This window comes from Myodes glareolus, chromosome 13, assembly GCF_982192425.1.
Source record: "Myodes glareolus chromosome 13, mMyoGla1.1, whole genome shotgun sequence".
Taxonomy (NCBI): Eukaryota; Metazoa; Chordata; class Mammalia; order Rodentia; family Cricetidae; genus Myodes; species Myodes glareolus.
This window is the reverse complement of record NC_142038.1, coordinates 53278323-53297726: the sequence shown is the minus strand read 5'-3', so window position 1 is coordinate 53297726 and position 19404 is coordinate 53278323.

Below are 19404 nucleotides of genomic sequence, written 5' to 3'. Positions count from 1 at the left end.
TGTTGAATATATTTTCTGGGCCTTTGATCTGCAGTTCCTCTCCTTCTTCAATCCCTATTATTCTTAGATTTGGTTTTTTTATTGTGTCCCAGATTTCTTGAATGTTTTGTGATGAGAATTTGTTGGATTTGCTGTTTTCTTTGATCAGAGCATTTATTTTCTCTATGGTATCTTCAGACTCTGAGATTCGTTCTTCCATCTCTTGTATCCTATTGGTTGTGCTTGATTCTGTAGTCTCTGTTCGTTTACCTAGATTTTCCATATCCAGCCGGCCCTCGTTTTGTGTTTTCTTCATTGCCTCCATTTCAGTTTTCAATTCTTGAACTGTTTCCATTACCTGTTTGATTGTTTTTTCTTGGTTTCCCAGTGTATCATTCATGGATTTACTCATTTCTTTGAACTTTTTGTTATACTTCTCATCCATTTCTTTACTCATTTCTTCAATCTTTTTGTTGTACTTCTCATCTAGTTCTTTAAGGGAGTTATTCATATCCTGTTTAAGGGACTCTATTGCTTTCATAATGGCACTTTTTTCCACTTCTTCTGAATTAAGAGGTTCAAGTCCTTCTATTGTAGGGTCGTTGGGATCTGGTGCTTTCATGTTGTTTTTTAGATTGTTGGAGGAGTTCTTGCCTTGGCGTCTGCCCATCTCTTCCTTCAAATGCTCTATATTGGATCTTCTGGTACCAGGTCAGGTTCCCTTGTTGGGCAGGGACTTCACTGACAGAAAGTCTACCTTTCCTCAGGCAGTCTATTGAAACACAAGCACTCCCTCCTGCCGGGTTGCACTCACAGCCCAGGCCCAGCGCGCAAGGGAGCTGCTCTGGGGAAATCTTGTGGCCCCAGGGGGAAGGGGGGAAGAGAGGAAGGTGTACCTGGATGAAGGCTGGGATGGGATTCAGGAGAGCTCCAAAGGGTGGAGCCACCACTGCAGGGTGACCAGAAAGTCAAGGAGGGCGGGGAAAGTCTGAATTCCTCCTAGCCGAAGCCCTCGGGACAGGAGCAAATTCACCCCTCCTCCAATGGATGTTTGTTAGAAGTTCACTCTCTCTTGCTGGCCAGGAATGTGGCTGAGCTGACACAGGGCCTGCCTGGCCTCAGGGAGGCTATCAAAGCACAGGAACTGGCCCTGCTGGGCTGAGCCCACAGCCCAGGCCCAGCATGCAAGGGAGCAGCTCTGGGGAGATCTTGTGGCCCCAGGGGGAAGGGGGGAAGAGAGGAGGGTGTACCTGGATGAAGGCTGGGATGGGATTCGGGAGAGCTCCGCAAGGTGGAGTCACCACTGCAGGGTGACCAGAAAGTCGAGGGGGGCGGGGAAAGTCTGAGTTCCTCCTAGCCCACTGTTTTGCTTTTAATGTCAGCATAAAATCATATCCATTTAACACATTCATACTTCTCAAATCTCTCTCAATGCTGTGTATAGGTTTTGGGAACACAGGTAAACCTTTTAGCTCATGGGAAAGCATTCCCTTCATATAAAATGCTAGAGAGAATCTGGACTGGGAGGTAGCATTGCAAATGGGTACAGCTATGTCACAGCAAACTGCGTATTCAAAGAGATGGAGGCAAGAGAGTTTTCAGAGATAAAATCTGTTGCTTTTGAAGCAATGATCCTTTGTTAAAAGGATCCATAACAGGGCTCAGGTTGAGCATACAGTTACTGGACAAATTCCTTGCAGAAGTATTTTCTATGTTAGGTCACAGAAGTATTTAAGGTTGTTGTTCTGGCAGAGTATTTGTTTTTTATTATTATTATTATTATTATTATTATTATTATTATTATTATTATAAAACATATGTGTGTGAGATTCCTCCCTCCAACCCTCCCAACTGTTAATTTTTGCTAGTCTGACATAAGACTCCATTTTTATTCTGACAGTTTTGATAGGACTAATTAAAAAGGCAGAGAAATGGGAAGAGACATTGAAAGAGCAAGAAATTGCCAGACATATCTAATTCCACCATTCCAGAGGTGGCAGGAGGACCAAGAGTTCAAGGTTATCCTGGCCTATATAGCAAAACCTGTCTCCAAAAAAATGAAAAGAGGGCCAGTTATGGTGGTGCTCACCTTTAATCCCAGCACTCGGGACGCACAGGCAGGCGGATTCTGTGAGTTCAAGACCAGCCTGATCTACAAAGCAAACTCCGGGATAGCTAGGGATACACAGAGAAAATCTGTTTTGAAAAAACAAAACTTAACAAAAGTGGGGAACTGATGGTGAGAGAAATGAGTGAGTGCCACCCTGTTAGGGGAGGAGAAGACATTTTAAACAGTGGTACTGTTCTCCTACATAAGGAGGGAGAAGACCACAGCCATCCTGTGTGCAAGGTCTTTGTGCTCCCAGTATCCCTGGGAGTGCTCAGTAAATAGCTGGAGGCTGGAAACGTAGCTCAGTGTGGAGTTAACACGCTCAAGGCCCTATGTTCAACCTCCAGTATTGAAAAAGTTAATAGATGTTTGTTAAATTATTAACAGCCATTTTGTAATACATGAGAAGCTGATGAGCATGTGAGGCTAAAAAGTGGTCTCTGGTTTAAGCAAATAGGATTAACTATAGCCCATAATAATGTACTGAATCTTCAAATCAAAACATACTACAAACCTCCAAAATTATATCCCTCCACTCTGTAGGTGAAGAAACAGGTTCAGAGAACCCATTTTTTTAATTTAACACATTTTAACAGAAGGCATCTGTGTTAACACAGGGGATTGCTGTGTTCTAGCTTACAATAATCCTCCCACTGCTGTGTTCTTATTAAATTGTTTAAAGATTTGCCTTTATTTTTATTTATGGTGTGTGTGCACGTGCACACGCGTGCATATCAAGGAGGCCAGAAGAGGACCCTGGATCCCCGAACTGGAGATTCTAATAGCCATGAGCTGCCTGATATGTGTACTAGGAACCAAATTCAGGTTGTGCTCAAAGCAGTGTGTGCTCTTAATTGCTGGGCCAACACTCCAGTCCCTCTTGTTAATTCTTTTATAATTTAGAGAATCATTACAAATTGGAGGGTTTTGTTGTCTTGGGGTTTTTAATCTGTTTTAGCGTGGGGGGTGTTTGGTGGTTTTGTTGTTGTTTTGTTTTGTTTTGTTTTGTCTTTGTTTTTTGGTGTTTTTTTTTTTGGCCTGCATGTTCTATGCACTATGTGTATGCAATGTCCATGGAGGCTAGAAAGGGCATCAGATCTCCCAGAACTAGAGTTAAAGATGGTTGTGAGCCACTATGTGGGTGCTGAAAATCAAACCTGGGTTTGATTCATAACTGCTTAATTACTGAGCTATCTCTCTACTCCCAACTCCCAGATTGTAGTGATATTTTGTTTGTATTTTAACAAATAAAGCTTGCCTGAAGATCAGAGTGCAGAGCTAAACTCTAGAGGCCAGGCAGTGATGGCACACACCTTTAATCCCAGGACTCAGGGGACAGAGGCAGAGGGATCCCTATTAGTTCAAGGCTACCCTGAGCCGCACAAAATTGATCCAGTCTATAAGAAAAACAGAACTCACACAAAGGTGAGCCCAGCTCTTGGGATCCCAACCCTTTAATCCCAGCACTAGGGAGGTGGAGACAGAAGTGATATGGCCGGGCAGAGAGAGGAATATAAGTGGGGAGGAGACAGGAGCTCAGCGCAGTCTGATTGGTGGAGACAGTTGTGGTCTGAGGATGCAGCCTGAGCTGCAGTGTGAAGCAGTCTAGGACAGGATGGTCCCTTCAGTCTGAGCACTGGTGAGGTAAAAATTCTGTCTAGTGGCTGGCTGCACCGCTTCTCTGATCTCTCAGCTTTCACCCCCCCAATATCTGACTCTGGGTTTTTATTATTAAGAACAATTAGAATTCATGCTACACCAGACTTTTGTTTTCTTTTGATTTTTGGTTTTATTTTGTTTTTTGTTTTTGTCTTGTTTTGTTTTTTGAGACAGGGTTTCTCTGTATAACTTTGGAGCCTATTCTGGAACTCTCTCTGTAGACCAGGCTGGCCTCAAATTCACAGAACCCGCCTGCCTCTGCCTCCCAAGTGCTGGGATTAAAGGTGTGTGCCACCACCACCCAGTTCAGACCTTTTTGTTGTTGTTTAAAAAAAAAAAACTGACCAGGCCTGGTGACACATCCCTTTAAACCCAGCACTCAGGGAGTAAACTCAGCCTACGGAGTGAGGAGTTCCAGGACAGCCAGGGCTATTATTAAACACTGTCTCAAAACAAACAAACAAAAACCTGGTAATTGTTGCAATTAAAGTGCTAAAACAGGAAAGTTCTGATGAGAAAAGAAGAAGAGAGGGGCTGTGGGTGGGCGTGTGGTTCAGTTGACAGAGTGTTTGCCGAGCCGTGGGTTTCATTCCCAGCACCACACCAACCAGGCACGGTGACATGTACCTGTAATCCCACCACAGAAGGATCAAGAATTCAAGGTCATCCCCAGTGTCATGGTGACTTTGAGGTCACCTTATCATGGAAAGGAAAAAAAAAGAAAAAGAAAAAATAAAGAGAAACAATGAAAGTTGAATTCCATAATGATTACTTGAAGTCAGCATCTAGAGTCTATCTTAAGGGCGAGTAAGCTTTGACATAACTCCTAGGGTCTGAGGAAGGGCAGCACCGTGGAGCTGCTCTTGGGGACCAATAGAAGAGAGCACCACGGGGCACACCAACTAGATTCCCTCCAAAGTACAGACCGGGCCCCATTTTCACATCTTTGCTGGGACTTGGACAGCAAACAGCCTTGGCAGACCCCAAAAGAGACAACTGAACAGCAGTATCTGTGGTCATAGCACCAGGCCATGGTTCCCCAAATCTTCTGGACATCAACAACCCAGGACTCTAAGGCCTCAGGAAAGGACTGGAACTGGGGTAGAGGAACGAGACGGAAGCTCACTCAGTAAACAAATGAGTTGGAACAAAAAGTATTCTAAAGTACCAAGGTAAAGAAAGGATCAACTCAAGACGCTCTAGGATGTGATTGGGCCCTCATGCCAAAAACATAGGCAGCGTTCTAGTCTGCTGTTATTGTTTTCCAGGGTGAGCTATGCAGCTTAGAAGGTAACAGAGACAATGACCATGATCATTTGCTCAAATACAGCCCTCTGCCTAATTCCCCTTTGACTTAGGAATTTCTGGATGTCTCAAAATTAAACCCAGTCTAAATACCACTTCTGATCTAATGTTTGAAGACATGGTGGTCTGAATAAAAATGGCCCCATAGGTTCACACAGAGTGACACTAGTAGGAGGTGTGGCCTTGTTGGAGGAAGTGTGGCCTTGTTGGAGGAAGTGTGGCCTTGTTGGAGGAAGTGTGGCCTTGTTGGAGGAAGTGTGGCCTTGTTGGAGGAAGTGTGTCACTGTGGCATGGGCTTTGTGGTTTGAGAAGCTCACATCAGACCTAGCTCACTGTCTCTTCCTGCTGACTTCGGATCCAGATGTAGAACTCTCAGCTACCTCTTCAGCACCATGTCTGCCTGCATGCCATCATGCTTCCCACAATGATAAAGGACTAAACCTCTGAACTGTACGCCACCCCCAATTAAGTGTTTTCCTTCATAAGAGTTGCTGTGATCACGGTGTCTCATCGCAGCAATAAAATAATAACTAAGAAGAAGATATATTTAAGTATTTAAAAACAACTGTTTACTATGATACTAGGAACTTTGATAGGCATTCAAGGTCATCCTTGGCAACATTATCAGTTCAAAGCCAGCCTGCTTTACCTGGGAGCCTGTTTTAAAAGAAAAAAAAAAGGAGCTGGGCATTGTGACTCACAACTTTAATTCCAGCAATCGGGAGGCAGAAGCCAGTGGATCTCTGTGAGTTCAAGGCCAGCCTGGTCAACAAAAGAGTGAGTTCCAGGACAGCCAGAGCTACACAGAGAGACCCTGTCTCTAAAAACAAACAAACAAACAAACAATAAATAAATAAATAGAAAACAAAGTAGCTGAAACAGCAGTTTAAGGGAAAAAATTTATTTCTTAAGAATACTTTGTTATTGTTATTAATATTACAGTATTAAGTGGAAAATGGAAACAAAACATCTGGATGATTAGAAATCAGAATGAGATACAGTCAACTAATCAGACAGGTGCCAGACCCTGACAACAATTAAATATATCTGACTGACCCAGAGAGTACCCACTTTCACCACAGCCAGAATATTTAATGTGACAGATGACTTGTGGGTACCAACAGAAACATGTCATACAATAGTGGCAGAGCTGAACTTGAACAAAAGATCTAGAGTCATTAGACATATGAGGCTTAATTTTCAATATATGCTTATAAGGAGAGCACAAATCTTTGTCATTGACGTCAAGGATTGATGCCTATTTACATAGTCTATTTTTTTAGGACCTTGCCTGATCCAACCTGACTCACTCAATCACAGCATGTGTCTTCTATCTTACAGAAAGTACTTAGTTCATTTTGGGGGAAGAGAAGAATTTAATTGCACGCTTGCCTAGAGCCCGAAGGCCTAGAGAAGCTTGACAAACCTGAGTGATGCGTTTGTGAAGTTAACAAGCGCTCCCCTCCCGGGCTAATCAGGTGCTGCCACACGGCGTCAGGCCCTGATGTCTGAGGTTTGCATCTGAGCTGCAGGCAAATCGTGTCACCAGAATCCATGGTTCTTCGTGACAGAGGAGCTCGAGCACACGCAAAGACGAATGCGTGTCTCAAGAACACGCCGCTGGCATTAACCCATTAAATTATCCTATGTCTTCCTTGGCTCTTTTATGCAGATGCTTTGGGGACAGATCAGTGTGATTTGTGGATTTGTGCAGCAATTTGGAAAACGCCAGAAAGTGCCGTAATTACCTGGGGATGTTTGGAAAGGGTAAAGCGTAAAAGTCAGCAAAATAAGGATCGTGGGTAAATTGTAAGCGATTGTTTGAGAGCTGGGTTGGTGTCCTCTCTTACTCCAGGCCTTGTTTCTGAGCAGCTTCTAGAAGGCCGACCTTTCTCTTGTGCTGACATTCCAACAGGAGGAAATCAGAAGTTTTCAAAGCCAAAGGCAGTCATGATTTCTTTCATCTCAATCACCTTTGGTCTGGGTCCCCATTCTTGCTCCTTCCAAGTGAATCTAGACAGGTTCCAAATAGTGGAGAGGAGTTTGTCTGTTTTTACAGCCCGTTGGAGGTATCTCACCCCTCTCCACATGTCATGTGACTGCCCCAGCCGCTAACCTCGTGCTGATGTCTCTCAGAGAGAAATTGAAGGTCAAAGCTTGTATTTGTGTATGAACCTGACCCTCACAACTGTCCAAGTCAACAAAGTCATTGCCAGCCCTGTTTACTCCTGAGACAGCTGAGGAGAAAAGTCGTTTTAAGAGAGTCACGGGCTCATAGCTATTCTCCCGTTCATCCGGCTGCCCACAAAGGACTCTCTCCAGGTAGCGGCTATAATGTGGAAACTAAAAGACAAAGTATGCTCCACCCAGGAGAAACAGGAAGGTCATTTCATTCTGACTGTAGTGTTGACTAGATCCTGAAGTAGCCTCTAGTCATCATTAATGTAATGTCAGAGTCTACTGGGTGTTACCGGAGGCGGGAAGTTCATAACTTCCTGGCCTTTGGGCTTGCTCAGTTTTCCAAATACAAGATGGAAAGCTGCTTCGTCCTTGTGTGTCCATGCTATCGACCGCATTACAGTGAGGGACCAGATTCTGCAGGGCTGTGCTCACTGAGGATCTCAAAGGTCCCCTTATTCAGAGGGAGGCAGGCACAGGCCCTTGCTATAAGCTACTAAAAGCAAGAACCCAGCATCCATCATCCTCCTGACTCTTGAAGAAAGGTCTGTGTGATGTTATATGTTTTTGAATTTTCTCCCATAACAGGAGAGCCTCTACAGAATATTTTGTACTTCATTGGTTAATAAGTAGTAGAAAGTGAACCCTAATACATATTTTTTCACCTTTAATTTGAGTTGAATCCTCATTTCCAATAACCAGTCTAGAGTTTTGGGGGTGTTGTATTTAGGTGGGACTTTGGTTGTTTGTTTGTTTGGTTGGTTGGTTGGGTTGTTGTTGCTGTTTTATATTTTGCTTCTTCTATCAATGGGACTTTTAAAAGATGAATAAGTTTAAAAAATATATCGGGGTAGTGGTGGTACGTTGTGGATATGTAAAGATGTGTCACATTTGTTTATGCTGCATTTGTTTAACTATATAAAGATGCCTTGCTGTTTTACCTTACCTGCCTACGGTACTGTTTGGTCTAATAAAAAACTGAACAGTCAATAGCTAGGCAGTAGAGGGACAGGCGGGGCTGGCAGGCAGAGAGAATAAGTAGGAGGAGGAATCTAAGTTCGGGAGAGAAGGAGAGAACCAGGAAGAAAGTGAACGAGATGACCGGGACCAGCTAGCCAGGCAGCCACCAGACAGACAGACACAGAAGACATCCAGAATGAAAGAAAGCTAAGAAGCCCAGAGGCAAAATATGGATGAAGAGAAATAGGTTGATTCAAGTTAAAGAAGAAAAGCTAGCCAGAAACAAGCATAAGCTAAGGCTGAGCATGTATAACTAATATTAAGTCTCCACGTCTTTATCTGGGAGCGGGTTGGTGGCCCAAGAGAAAGTCTTACATGTGTGGCACAGGCCTTCAATACCATTGCCTGGGAAGCAGATCTCTAAGCCCGAGGTCAACCTGGTCTAAAGGGTGATTTCCAGAACAGCCAGGGCTACACAGAGAAACCTTGTCTTGAAAAACAAAAACAGACAAACAATTGAAGACAAATGTACCCGAAAATAATATAATTCTGTAAAACTGCTTTTAGAAATAGTTTTAATTTCACAGAAGAGGTCCAATGTAGTTCAAGCTTCAAGTGATGCACTCGCTCAACAACAGGCATCTCAAACTGATTTCTCTGAGCCCCCCTAGGCTTTTCCTTCGTTATCACAAAATGGTCGCTTCAAAGTCAATCATAAATTCCTCGTGCTGCCGTAGTCAAAGCAGGCTCCGTGCATGCAAATTCCACCGGACTTTGCCTGTCTACCCTGGGCAACAAGAAGGTTGAACAGACGAGATGAACATTGGCACATGGTTCAGAAGCATGATCCTTACAGAAAGATTTCAAACGAGACAAGCCCTGCGAATCGCCCGGAGCGATTGCCAGAATACGGTGCCAGAACGGTGGAACAGCTTGCTTGATAGTTTTATTTCACACTCCATTTATAGAGTTTGATCAATTTTGACATATGTATACACCCACAAAGCCACTGCTGGAGTCATGACTGTAAACATGTAATTATCCCAAGTCTCTTAGACCAAACCCTTCTATGGATGACCAATGAGCTGCATTCTCTCTCTCTCCTCTCTCTCTCTCTCTCTCTCTCTCTCTCTCTCTCTGAGTTAGAAAATGTGTCTACATGGAGTTCTACCGTATGTCTTTTGCCTAGTGACTTTCTCTCTGTAGAAGCCTTTTGAGACTCATTCATATTTTAGTATATGCCAGTAGCCCATTTCTGAGAAATAGTGCTTTGCTTCTATATTCACCTGTTAGAAACATTTGGATTGTTTCCAGTCAGTATAAGATGCTGTAGATACATTTGATTCTTTTGTAAACAAAGGCTTCCATTTCTCTGGGGCCAAAGCTAGGAACAGGATGGCTGGGTCATAGGACAGCTGCCTGTTTAACTTGTTAAGAAATCACTACTATGCTCCCCTTGGTTGTATCAAGAGTGCAGTGGCCAATCACTGTGAACTTTGTGAAGTGTTGGTTGCCAATTCATCAGGACCTAAGATCGCTTAGGACAGCAGCCTCTGTGCATGCCTGCGAGGGGCTTCTTGATAGGTTAACTGAGGTAGGAAGACCCACCTAGGTATCATTGCTTCCTGAATGTGGATTCAATGCGACCTTAAGCTCAAGCTCATGTATACATGACTTCCCCAACTGCGATGGACTGTACCTCTGAGCTGGGAGCCAGAACAGCCCTCTCCCCAGTTAAGGTGCTTTCATTGGATGTTTCATAACGGCAAACAGAGTAGCTAAGACAAACCTGGTGACTTTAAGTAACAACAATGTATTCTTTTAGAAGTTTGTTAGAAATTAGTTCTGGAAGTTGAAATCCCAAAACCCAGGTGTCTTTGAGGCCACAGTCCCTCTGGAGGTTCTAAAGAATTTGTTTCGTGGGTCTGTCTGCTTCTGGGGTCTCCTGTTCCCTGACTGTGAGCACAGGGTGAAAATCTCTGATCCCAGCACCACATACTGTAATTTCTATTCTCTCTCTCTCTCTCTCTCTCTCTCTCTCTCTCTCTCTCTCTCTCTCTCTCCCTCCCTCCTCCCCTGCCTCTCTCTCTCTCCCCTCTCCCCCTCCTCACCCCTTTTCCCCCTCCCCCCTTTGTGTTTTTTTTTCACTGTGTGCGTTTGTAGCATCTGAGCCATCTCACTGGCCATGTCTGGTTTTCTGAAACGGTCTCATAGATGCCAGATTGATTTCAAACTCAACCGTGTAGCCAGGAATGACCTCGAGCCCCTCATCCTCATCCTTGCTTCCCACGTGCTGGGATTACAGGCTGTGTGGTCTGCCTGGCTGTGCCTGGCTCTGCCCTTCTCTTATATAAACAATGTGATGGCTTAGCGTCCATCTAGGTAATTTCCCAATCTCAAGGTTAACTAAATCCCATCTCCAAAGAACCCTTCAACCCTTTCTTACTTGTTTTTTTAACGCATATGATAACGGTGTGTATTGAATATTGGGTTAAAACGTAACTATCTGAGGACCAGGGCATTTTTTCAGCCTACCATGGCTATCTTTTTATATTTTAGCCATTCTGACTGTTCAGTAGTGACACGGGAACAGTTTTACTTTGCCTTTCTTCAGCAGTGACGAAGTTGTAGCTTCTCACATGCTATTTACCAACAGTCCTCTTTTATACAGCGTGTGTTCAAATCTTTTCTTGGTTTTTCAGTTAGACTCTGTGTTTTCTTAGTTTTGAGTTCAAGAGTTCTTTATGTCATGTATGCGCGTTCTTTCCCACCTTGATGATTTATAGTCTTTCATCCACATTGAGCCTTGCCTTTACGTCTCTAGCCAGGGACTCCTTGGACGGCATTCCTTGCATTATATCATGATCCACCCCTATTAGGCTTCGCAGCCCCTGCAGGGCGTGAACTATAAATCAGTTCACATCCTCAGTGCCCAGCGGATGCCTAGAACCTGCTCGCTGGTTGTCATTTCTTTTTCTGTCTTCATGATCTTCGTTTTCACAGAATTTCCTACGTTAAGGCACCCTCGGTATGATCTAGCCTGTTGTTCATTCAGAAATGATAAAAATCCACTTTTATTTTTGTTGTTGCTGTTGTTGTTTTTCGAGACAGGGTTTCTCTGTAACTTTGGAGCCTGTCCTAGAACTAGCTCTTGTAGATCAGGCTGGCCTCAAACTCACAGAGATCTGCCTGCCTCTGCCTCCCGAGTGCTGGGATTAAAGGCATACACCACCATTGCCTGGCTAAAATCCACTTTTAACGTGTGTAATTCAAGGGTCAATGGTATGTTTATAAAGTAACTGCACAGCAATCCCTACTGTCTAATTCTGACCACTGTACAAGCCCCCCACACACACATCATTCAAAGGGAGCCCCAGTCTTTTCTTTCCCAGATACTGGTGACCACTGATCTCTGCAGATTTGTCTACTCTGGACATTTCTCTGGGACACAATTGTACAATATGTGGCCTTTTGTGTCTGGTTTTGTTCCTTCAATATTTTCAGAGGTATTGAATTAATTCTCATGAGAAGAGGTGAGCAAACATCTGTTTACCTAGATGGGACACCAAGAATAGACTATAGTTATGTTCCACCCAAGCCCTGCTTAGTACACCAGTCAATCTCATTTACAGAAACATGGGTGAGTGGGCGTCCTTACACAAGGGTGGGTGTTCCCAAATCATCCCTCTCCAGCATGACTTCCCCAAAGCTGCAGAATGAGGTTCTGCTTTAGGCTAAACTTCCACCTCCTATATACTCTAACACCCCACGAGATCACACAGAGTTCAGGGTCAGAAGGGATCCTGGGCGGAATCTCACATGAAGATTTAATGACTGCCCCCCCACTCATCCGTGAAATATTAGCAGACCTGTTATCACTGCTGTTGATATAGCTATACCATTGCTGATGTGCTGGTGAGGTAACTTGCCCTGCTGATGCTGGACCATCCTTTGCTGATATCAGAACCCGGATATTTGCGGGGGGGGGGGGGGGTGTGTTAAGGTTCAAGACAGGGTTTCATTTCTCTGCATAACAGCCCTAGCTGTCCTGGAACTAGCTCTTGCAGACAAGGCTGGCCTCGAACTCACAGAGATCCACCTACCTCTGTCTCCCGAGTGCTTGTATTAAAGGTATGCTCCACTACTGCCCGTCAGAACCCCGATTCTTTAGACTTCCAGCACTGACTGAAGCAGCTCTCTAGGAACCCTTCAGACCTTCTACGTCAGCTTAGGACTGCTGGAGGAGCATTTAGCCTCATGTATTTCGAGCACTGGGTTCTCAGCCTCTTCCATGTGCAATCACTGTTTAGTTACTCAGAATAATATTATGTAAGCCAATCTAATATATTTCCTTTTAATATATATGTTCATTCTACTGGTTCACCCTGACTTCTGTGCCGTTTGGCAAACACCATGAAGGTACTTCAGTGCCCAGGCAGAAGAATTCTATCAAGCCACTTGCTCAGGTGCACCTTTCAAATAATTCTGTACCAGTCCCGAAAGCCTCCAGACTTACCTTCCCAAGGTCAAGTAATAACAATCAAAAGGCTAATGATAGGGAACCCCACCACCCACAGTTGAATATTGCTGACAATATTCAACACACACAGTTCTAAGAAGGTGGGTTTGGTTTTTTGATTGATTGTGTTTTTTGGGGGGGGGGGGGTTGCTCTTGAAGTAGTTTGGAAGCAGCAAATAATTTGTCAGGTAAACAAAGTTGAATTTGGAAACGAATCCCAGCCAAGTTGTCAGCTGTCTAATGGGAAAGGGGCAGGCGCAAGAAGTCTGGGCAAGACTTAAAGTAGCGCATCATTGAAGATGCTGGTGGCAGAGATCAACTTCCTGAGAGAATCGCTCTTGAGGGCAGAGCGTGAAGCCACTGCTGTGCGCCCTGAGACCATCGCTCTGAGGGGAGAGCGTGGAGACACTGCTATGTGACCTGCTTGAATGAATCAGTTTTGATGCCTGGGTTTGATGCTACCATGGCAAGGTGGACTTGAGTAAGGAGCTTACCCTAATTTAATTTTGGCTTCCTTATATAGCAAGTCTGTCTTGTACCACTGTACAAATTCAGTGAGTAGGTGTAGAAATTTTATAATGACACTAGAGACATTTAAAAAATTCCATGGGGCTTAAAGACAAAGACATTGTGTTCTAAAGAAAAGATTAGATTAGTTCAAGGTAATCCAAATAATAAGGCAGGGAAATGAATATCAGTATGTGGAAGGTGTCTTGGGGTGTCTCCTGTGATAAGGCGCTGACCAAAAGCAAGTTGGAGAGGAAAGGGTTTATTTCGTCTTACAACTCTCGGACATCCTCCACCACAATGGAAGTCGAGGCAGGAGCTTGAGGCAGGAAGAGAGTGTGGACTGAAGCAAAGCCACGGAAGAATGCTGCTTACTGGCTTGCTCTCCATGGCTTGCTCGTCCTGCCTTCTTATGTATCAAGACCAGGGACCCAGGGATGGCACTACCACTGGGACCGGGCCCAACCACGCCAATCATTAATCAAGAAGATGCCTACAGATTTGACAACAGGCAGCCATATGGAGGCATTTTCTCATTCATGAGTCCTTCTTCCTAGATAACTCTAACGTGTGTCAGGTTGACTAAAAAACAAACAAAACCCCACAAAACAAAACAGGATAGAAGATTATCTCCCAAACTTATTAATCAGTCTTACTCTGACATTATAGTGGCTATCTGGAAAATACACACACACTCTTACACATAAACACACTCACACATTCACACTCGCACTCACACACACTCTTATACACATATACACACACGATCACACATTCACCCTCACACACACTCTTATACACACATACACACACATTCACACTCACACACACTCTTATTATACACACACTCACACATTCACACTCGCACTCACACACACTCTTATACACATATACACACACGATCACACATTCACACTCACACACACTCTTATACACACATACACACACATTCACACTCACACTCACACACACTCTTATTATACACACACTCACACATTCACACTCACACTCACACACTCTTATACACACACTCACTCACACATTCATACTCACACTCACACACTCTTACACTCACACATTTAGACACATTCACACACACACACACAAGTTGATGCCCCTATCCTTGTACAGTACAGTGTTCTGTAGTTGTGTGAAATTCACCAAGTTGCTCAACTGCGTTCCTGTTTGCTCATCCATAGTTAAGAGCAGTGTAGCCGTATTATAGTAGACGTGGGCCCTAGATACCCTGGCCTTTGTGGCTTTCTTTCTCCATAAACTATTTTAAACCATACTTTATGACTGCACTACTACAAAGGCAAACAATCTGGCTGAAGTCATGGCTATATATCTATTATGATAATTATATTAATTTTTCTTGTGATATTTGAAAGAGAATTAAGGCTTTTGTGGACTCTAGGCATTGTGCCTCCCTAGATAAGTTGGCCCAGATTGTTATAAATGCTAAATGAGTTGGTGTTTGTGAAGCACTTGGAACAGCGCCCAGCACGACAGCGGGCACTCTCTGACTATTCGTTAAATAAACACGAATCTAGAGCAGCAGCCAAGGCAGATGTTGCTTCCTTCCAAACTTCCTCCCACTCCCTGCTCTTCTAATAAGTCAAATCTGCTTCGAAATGTGGTGAGGAAATTTCTCCCCCCACCCCAACCTGTAACTGCAGAAGCTTGAAAAGAATAAATCAAGAGCATGAATTAGATTTAACTAAATTCCATTCTGTTAAAAATAGACTGAGGTGCCAGGCAGTGTTGGCGCCTCTTTCCTGACTCAGCACAGCTTCGGAGCGCCGAGGAAACTGCAGCTGGGAGACGCTCACACTCCAGCCTGAGAGCTCGTGCAGCTGTCTCATGGGCTTCATCGTTAGGAGTATGGCTTGCATCCCTGTCCCGTTTATATATCTAAGGATGCCAAACCCGAGAGAATACACACACACACGTGTGTGTGTGTATGTGTGTGTGTGTTCCTCTGAAGATTAAAACATACAAAAAAGAAAATTATTAGTTACGAGTTCTCAAAAATCTCAAAAAATGCGTATTATATGTATAATAATCAACTTTTCTTTATCATAACCAACTCACCCGTCACATAGGAAGGCCAACAGGAAAACTCAGCCTGCTGTAAAATCATTCAGGGTCAGGAAGACACACTATTGTTGTTGTTTCGCTTCTCAAAGACTATCGGGGACTTCATTAAACAGCACTCTCCAGCCTCACTTCCTGCCGGTCGAGTCAGATGAACTTCAACCCACACATCAAGCCAGATTAGAACACCTTCCACAGTAAATTAGGAAACAGCGCATGCACGTGCGTGTGCACACACATACACAGACACTGTCATCTAATAAGAGCTGTTCACCATCTCACCTGCTTCAAAGTAAGGATTCCATTGCGTCAGTTCCAGCTTTCCAGTTCCCAGCACCCATCTGACTGTGTGTTTGGGGTTAGTCTCACTAGACTGTGAGGATCCACCGCATGCCAACGGGTTTCTGTGGGGCCCACTGCGATATTAATATGTGGGGCTTCTTTTTCCAAAAGAAAATACTTTCTTCCCTCTCTCTGCATCTTTCCACTGTTCTTGTGGTTTTAATCTGATGCTCAGTGTTTACTCCTTCAGGTTCAAGAAGAAGACTTGAAGGGAACATGAGACTCAGGATCACCTGTGTGACCTGAGCCTTCTGGTTCTCCACCTTCCACCCACACCCCAAGCCAGGGGAGCCCCTGAGGAGCCATTGTTCACTGGAAGTTGTTGCGGGTAGGATGGGGGTGCTGGGAATCTGGTCCTGGGAGGTCGGAGGCCAGGAGAAGCAAAGGGTTCAAGTCCCGGGTTCCTACTCCAGTGTGCAGACCAACCTGCCCTGCAGATCAGTTCCTGGGCTGAATCTTTGCTCCGTCTGATTACATTCAGCCTCTCCTTGGTCTCCAGCATGCTTGTGTGAACTCCAGGGATCCCAGCTGGCATCTGGTGCCACCTCCTGTGTGTATACAAACATCACGTCATGTGGGGGGAGTCAGAAACCATCGTGAACCACCATGAGAGAACATGGCATGGCGTGTTGGACTCACGTTGGTCAATTTTCTGTGGTGTGATTCGTTTGAAACTAACAATTTCACTTCCCTTCTCACTGCATATATTAGGAGAGTGTTTCCTTAACTGATCTGATGGTTTGATTTGGGGCTTTAGTATTTACCTTTTGTTTTACATTTACTTGTTTATCTCTGGGGGTGCCGTGTTGTGCATATGCAGGTCAGAGGACAAACTGGGGGAGTCTCCCACTGTGTGGATTCCAGGGAGTGAAGTCGGGGTTAAATGATGTCTTACATCCCACTCTACTCTCCACCTTCACGTATGAAACACACATCCAAGAACTAATTATTTAAAAATTCAAAATAGCGATGCAGGGGCATCAAGCTTCAGGTGTGGGATGTTGGTGAGCAAAGGGCCCTGGGCATTTGCACTTGCTTGTGCACATCAAGTGTGAGGCCTTGCTACCACCTCGGGAGTCACAGTCCACGCTCAGGGCTAGTCCTTATTCTCCTGCTCTTCTTGCATCATTTACACTTCCTGTCTGGTTTTCCCACCTACACCTCCTGCCTAGCCAATCAGAGCACCAAGAAGAGCAGGAGAATTCTGGGAAGGAGGAAGTTGATTCCTCCCACTCCTGCCCAGATCACCGAAGCAGCAGGATGTGAGCTGCCCCATTGAAAAAGGTACTGAGCCTCATGGCTAACATAGATCAGAAAAATGGGTTAATCAAGATGTGAGAGTTAGCCAGTAAGAAGCCTGACCTAATGGGCCAATCAGCTTTATAACTTACGAAGTCCTTTGTGTGATTTTCTTTGGGGCTAAACAGCTGGGGGTACCGGGCAGGACATAAACCCCAACAAGCAGACCCCCTCATGTTACAATGAATCCTCTGACTCCACACCCCAGTGATTGCCTGTCTCTTCCCCTTTATATTCCTCTCTCTGCCCAACCATATCACTCCTGTCTCCACCTCACTAGTGCTGGGATTAAAAGTGTGTGACTCCCAAACACTGGGATTAAAGGCATGAGTGACCACCACTTGGATCTGTTTCTGGATTGATCTTGTATAGCCCAGGACAGCCTTGAACTCACAGAAATTCCCCTGCGTCTGTCTCCTGAGACCTGGGATGAAAGATGTGTGCCACCACTGCCTGATCTCTAGTGGCTTAGCTTTACTCTCTGATCTTCAGGCAAGATTTATTTATAAAATATCACTATGCACCTTCTCCAACAAGGCCACATCTCCTAATCTTTCCCAAACTGTTCTACCAACTGGGAACCAAGTATTCACACATATGAGCCTATGGGGCCATTCTCATTCAAACCAATGCAAAAAAAAAAAAAAGAAAAGAAAAGAAAAAAGAAAGAAAAAAAGAAATGAGCAAATAATAATCAAAACAATCAGCACAACAATCAAGAAAATTATAAGACTGAGCAAACATTTCTCAGTAGTAACCTTCAGTGTAAATGACCTCAGCTCACTGAGACACAGAGTATCTCACTGGAGGTGCACGCCCTTAATCCCAGCACCGAGGAGTCAGAGACAGGCAGATCTCCACGAGTTTGAGGCCAGCCTGTTCTACATAGGGAAGCCCAGGACACCCAAGGCCAGATAGAAGGACCTCATCTCCAAAATAATTAAATAAAAATAAAGATGAAAGACACCCACAGATTCAGTTCAAAGGATCGAAAATGAAACAAATGAAAGCTAAAAGAAAATTCTGGGGTTGCTGTTGTTTGTGATGATGGAGGCTGGAGGAGGACGCTGCCTGCCCCCTACTGCTCTCCGTCTTACTCCTTTAAGGCAAAATCTTTCCTTTCCTAGCCTGGAGCTCATGGTTTGTTTTTAGTTTGCCACCATGTGAATGCTGGGAAATGAACCTGGGTCCTCCACCAGAGCAACCAGTGCTCTCTACTGCTGAGCCATCTCTCCAACCCCCAACATATGTTTTCTTTTTTCAAGATAATTTATTTGTATTGTATGAACATTGGTGTTTTGCCTGCATATGTATCTGTGTGAGGGTGTCAGATCCCCTGGAACTGGAGTTACAGACAGTTGTGAGCTGCCATGTGGGTGATGGGCATTGAACCTGGGTCCTGGAAGAGCAGCCAGTGAGTTCAACCGCTGAGTCGTCTCTCCAGCCCCTATCTATGCTTTCTATAAAAACGCCAAAAACGTATACTGAAAGGACAAAGAATTTAATAAAAGTCTAGAAAAACTGAATTTTCATAGAGCAAGAGTAAAACTAAATCCGTATCCGTCACCATTTACAAAAATCAATTCAAAATGAAGTCAATGTGGCTGCTCCCTCCACTCAAGAGGCAAGGGCAGGCAGGTCTCTGTGAGTTCAAGGTCAGCCTCATCTACAGAACAAGCCCCAGATAAGCCAGGAGTAGATAGTGAGACCCAGGATACTCCAAGGTTTTCCGGAAAGAAGCCCAGAAGTAGAGGACATAATTCCAAGAATGAAGAAATTGTCCAGGAAGTCAAGCTTCTGCACACCATGGAGTCAGGGTCTGCAGAATGCAGAAGCCATTGTCAACCATGCACCAACAAGAGACAAATAGCTAAAACAGAGAGAGAACTACAAAAGTTGAATATCTAAATCCAAATAGCCAATGCGTAAATGGCACTAATGAATGGAATAGACAGTCTGGGAAAATATGAACAGCCAAATGTTCACTAGAAAAAAAATTTAAGTGATTCTTAGCCACCAGGGAAATGAAAATTAGAACTGCGTTGATACTCCAACTCTCCTCAGTCAGAATCCATAGTATCAAGAACACATTACAGCAAACGCTGGGGTGCCTGTGGGAAAAGACTAACCCTCTCTCACAGTTGGTGGGGATGCAGTGTGTGGAGCTACTGTGGAAATCAGTATGGAAATTCCTCAAAAAACTAAAATTGTGATTAACATATATGACTGAAGTATATACCGCTCCTGGATGGACACCCTAAGGTCCGTGAGCCAACCCAGCCCGGAGGCATCTGCACATCCATAATCGCTGCTCCACAACTCACAGTTAGCTAAGAAATGAGGCTGGGCCCTCCCCCTCATTGATCGCTAATGGAGAAATGCCTTACAGTTGGATCTCCTGGGGGCATCTCCTCAACTGAGGCTCCTCCTTCACTGGTGAGTCTAGCTT